Here is a 5,102-nt window from a genome sequence, read left to right on the forward strand (position 1 = left end):
TTGCAGCATTTTGCATTCATATATTTTGCAGTCATGGTACTGCGGAGAGGAGTGAAACACACAGATAGATAGATAACTATATGGCATAGCTATAATAAAAAGCAGTAAAAATAACCCCCAGATTAAACTGTCTTTCGCTACAGTTCATTTTTCACAAGCAATGTGCATAAATTAAACCAGTGGCACAACTGTACAAATGAATTGTGTTCACACAAGCTGGACGTGTTGGTGCAACAAAAGCAGCAAGCTTTCATGTATAAACACAACTACGTATTCTCTTTTCTTTCCCTTGATTGGAATAGCCAAGAAGTTTTAAAGGGAAGAATATAAAGAGTGATGAATAGCAAGTAACCCACCATATAATCAAGTGATGAATATACTGTTTCTGGTGTGCAAAGACCTTGTTTGAATAGGTGAGTATTTATTTAAGGAGAAACTGTTCTGTGCAGCGACTTAACGCAAGATCCTGGAGGCAGGAATAGCTCATGGCCAGGTTTCCCCAGACACGTCCTCTTTTTTCCAGCTGGAAATTCTGTCTAGGTGGAATTCAGCAATTTTTCACATTTTCTTCTGGCAGGCTGGCCGGATGGGCTGGCTTGCCTGCATATGGAGGGATTCTCCAGGTATCCACACAGATGCACAGACCATCTGCGCATGTGCAGCCCCATATCTGAACATCTATTTCTGTTGGCAACATTTAATCAAAAAAGACCAGATGTCCAAGACCCCAGTAACCATTTCATTGCGAACATTACCCTGGGACTGAGGAGAGCTGTGTTGCATTATAGAATCGCAGCACGGTGGAGGTTGGAAGGGACCTTTGGAGGTTGCCTAGTCCAACACCCCTGCTCAAAGCAGGGTCAACTAAAGCAGCTTGGTCAGGGCTGTGCCCAGTCAAGTTTTGAATACCTCCAAGGATGGAGACACCACAATCTCTCTAGGCAGCCTGTTCATTGTTCAGCCACTGTCGCAGTTTAAAAAAAAAAAAAAGATTTTTCTGATGTTTAAATGGAATTTCCTGTATTCAGTTTGTGCCCATTGCCTCTTGCGCTTTTACTGGGCACCACTGAAAAGAGTCTGGCTCTGTCGTCTTTACTCCCCCATCAGGTATTTATACGCATTGATAAGATTGTCCCTGCTATAGAATCCCATATATGCCAGATGCTCCCAAGCCCTTCATCACCTTTGTGGCCCTTCCAGTATGTCCACCCCTCTCTTGTACTGGGGAGCCCAGCACTCCAGATGTGTGCACGCACTGACGCAGCCTGGGATGCTGTTGGCCGCCTTTGCTGCAAGGGCACTGCTGGCTCACGGCCCTCGTCCACCAGGACCCTCGGGTCTTTTCTAAAAGCTGCTTTCCAGACGCTCAGCCCTCAGCCTGTGTTGGTGCATGGGGTTCACTTCTGCCGTGACTAGACAACCTTGGATTCAGCTCTCTAGGCCTTACTGTGTTGATGCTACTGGCCTCCTTTGTAAAGAGATTTCAAACTTTGGTTGTCTGAGGTAGGTGTCATTTTATTTGTTCTTCATAGGTAACTATCTTATCATCCCCTGTCAACGTGTGGCTGCTTATTTTGACAACATTCACTTCCATGTGGGCTTTTATAGCAGTCACTCTCCTGCTGCCCAGGTGCCTCAGATTTTATTTCATTTACCTTTTCTGCTGCAGTGTCCTTTCTTTAGGAGCTTACACACACACACACATACATACACACATGCTATTCTGCTGCACTACAGGTCTAGAAACTGAGACAAAATACTGAGCGCTGTACAGTGTCCTATAGCCAGGGGCTATAAAGTCCTCTTCAGAACACAATGACATAGAAAATGCCCTTTGATCGTACCAACCACCTTTTCCCTCTGTGGCTGCTGTATCCTAGCCTAGCCAAGAAGCCACGAGGAACCCCTGGTTTTGTTCCCATAGGGAGCACAGGACAGTGAACATTATCCAGTCCCTTCTGCATGGAACTGAACAATTTGTGCTTGATTAAAGCTGAGAGACTGCCAACTTCAGAAAACTCAAGGTCCTAACACTGCCTGCTTATTCTTGCAGTGTGTTTCTTCATCCTGCTCTGCATCATGCCAGCCGCGTGGCCGGATCCTTCCCCTCTCTGCAGGCCAAGGTTTGTCTTTCATGAGCATTTTCATGAGGATCTCTGCTCTGAAGCAAACTGGATTCCTTTGTGTGTTTTTCTATCCCATTTGAAGTTACAGTGTCCAAGCACTTTGGAAATAAACAATGATTCATATATTTTCACAACACCTTCAGGGGCAAAGTAGTACAATTATGCCCTGCCAAATTTCAGAGCCTAGCTCCAAAAGTGCAGGTTTGTCACAGCTTCTCTACATAACTCTTCCCCTAGTCATACGCAGCAGAAAGCAGGCTTGTATCAGGCGCAGCATTAAGTCACTATAACTATAGGCATTGCTGCTGGCATACTAATGAAGCTGTATAAATCATTATTGATTCATGTGAGCAATGTAATCCTCTGGGCTTCAGTTACTCGCACCATGCTGGGCTACGTCCAAATTCAACACACCGCCCTCCCTGAGACGTGGCTGCTCTCCGGAGCCTGTTCAGTGCCTCTCCCTACCTGTCCCCTTGTGTCCACCTCCGCAGAGGGCCTCCACATCTTACACGAGCACCTTAGAAGAAGGGACAAAACCACCTTCCTTCCACTTGGTTGGCCCATTTATCCCAGGTGCGAATCAAATGGATCGCACATGGGAGGAGATTGGCCCTCTACCTCCGTAAGGGCAGACATAGTGGCTTTGTGCTTACTTTACAATTAGACTTGGAACCCAGGAGCAAGAACGTAATATAGTTTCTTATGTAACCATATATTTATTTTGGTTACGTGCGGCTTCAAGACAAATCTAAAATGGTGCTGGACCGTGCTGCTGCCCTCAAAAGAAGTTTGTCAGCAGAGTAACAATAATGTTCTGCTTCTGAAAATGATGTGCTGGGCTTTATGGTCAGCTTTTAGGTTTGAATGCTTTTTTTCCACTTTGATATTTGAGCCCTCCCCTCAAAGCAAATCCTTCGAGTGTGTACATGGCTCTCCAAGCAATGGTCACGGGAGGACATAGACAAGCACAAAAAAAAGATGCTGACGGCATCTGAAAATGGTTTGCAATCTCTTAGCCGCATGAGCTCAGTCGCATTAACTGAGCATGGTGATTTAAATACCATGGATGGCTTTTCTGATGTTCTTTTAGAAATTTCTTATTGGAATTATTAGGCATCCAAAATATATTTAAAACTAACCAACCAACCAGTGGAATGAAACAGAGCAGATAATACTGACTAAGCACTCTAGGCCCTATCTTGCAGCCCGAAGTCAAGCACATTGCCACCAAGCACACAACTCCAGCGACCAGACAGGACAGGATCTGGAACTGGGCTAGTGAAGCGCATCATGTCACAGAAGTTGGGATATTGCGTCACAAGAGGATCCTTCATGGCTCTGAAGCGTCTACACTCCCCACAGCCCAGCCTGGCCGTAGCAAAGCCTAGCTGTCCTTGGGGAAAAAAATGTCATTGTGAAGTTTTTGGTGCCTTGCACATCAGATGTGCTTAAGGTAAACACAGGAGTGGCTGACTTTTTTTGTAAATACTGCAATAAAATTACAAATAATAACAGTACGTGATAAATAACACAAGAAGCATTTTGAACACAAAAAAGAGGTGGGCTGCTAAAAAAGGAACAGACCCTGCACACTGCCACGGATACCTCGGCTCTGCTCACCCAGCGGGGGAGAAACCTGCCCTGGGTGGTGCCACAGGGCTCCATAGGGCTGGGGACGCCAGGCTGCTGAGCGGTACGAGACTGCTTGCACACAGACATTACTGGGCACATAATGATGCTACTGGTGTAAGTCCTGCTCCTACAAAATGCTTGGAGACCTCCAATGCTGTCAGGAGAAGGGAGTGCCCATTTCATTGAGAGATGAATTTGGTTCTCACTGGATCAAACAGAAAGCCAACAACTGGAAAATACAGCCAGCTACCAGCCAGTTCTGGTCTTCCCATGCCAGATACAGGACTGGCTTCTATTCAGCCAGGTTATAAGTGGAATAATTGCTCTCAAGTCAATAGCCCTGATAGCAGAGAGTGTTGTCATTGCACTGAAGTCAGTGGAGCTATCTGTGATTTACTCAAGTATCAACATAACCAAAGCCTGGCTGCATAGATTGAACGGAGAGAAAAATCAGACCCTTCTTCAAGGCATTTCTTACACAAAACCACTACATGAAGCACCTCAACCCTGTCCTTCTTCCATCCCTTTTTCCCACCTGGTCCTGTAAGTTCCTCAGACCAAAGGCTGTCTTTTATTATTCAGTGATTTTTTCCCCTCCCTCCCCTCCATCTCAAGCAGGTCCCTCGCTCTACTGCCGCGCAAATAATGCAATGTCACCAGCATCACTCTTGGGAGCAGCCAGGGTTAATGAACAGCACGTGACACTCAACTGTAAACCTCTCCCTTCACCTGTTGTCTGCACAGGCTCCCAGGCTCCTGTGCCTCCAGGCTTCAGGCAGCTGGGCACACCAACCAGAGACTCTTCAGGTTGTTTTCTGGGGGGTATGGGAAATACCCAGTGTCAGAAAAAGGAGTTTAAGCTAAGCGTACAGCCACATGGTTAGAAAGCAGAGAAACCTCAGCCCAGGACTGACAGTGACTGATGACTGTAGGTGCTGCGAGTATTCACTGCTCCTCATGTTACCCAAATGTCAGGGTTTTCAAGTGATGTAATTAAAGCACCACAGGAGTGCAAAGATCTGTGTAAACTGAGAGGATAATCACCATGCAAGCGGAACACGAGCTGTTTGACTGTGTTGAAATTATGTTATTTGGTATCCCTTTAATTTGTCACATGACTTGATACACTAAAAAAACCCATATCGTGTTTTTATGCTTTGGGTCCGTGACAATTGCTTTTCCTGCAGCAGACAATGATTTGTAAAGTGACTTTTCTTATTCCCAAACCACCCAAAATTTTGCAAATTGGTTTCCACGAATTAGAAGTGGTTTAGAAATAACCTTGGCTTGGGGACTGGCTCTGTTATGGGGCTTTTGCTGCCATGACAGCTAGCTGGGGAA

This window comes from Fulmarus glacialis, unplaced genomic scaffold (genome assembly GCF_000690835.1).
Source record: "Fulmarus glacialis isolate BGI_N327 unplaced genomic scaffold, ASM69083v1 scaffold4220, whole genome shotgun sequence".
Lineage (NCBI taxonomy): Eukaryota > Metazoa > Chordata > Aves > Procellariiformes > Procellariidae > Fulmarus > Fulmarus glacialis.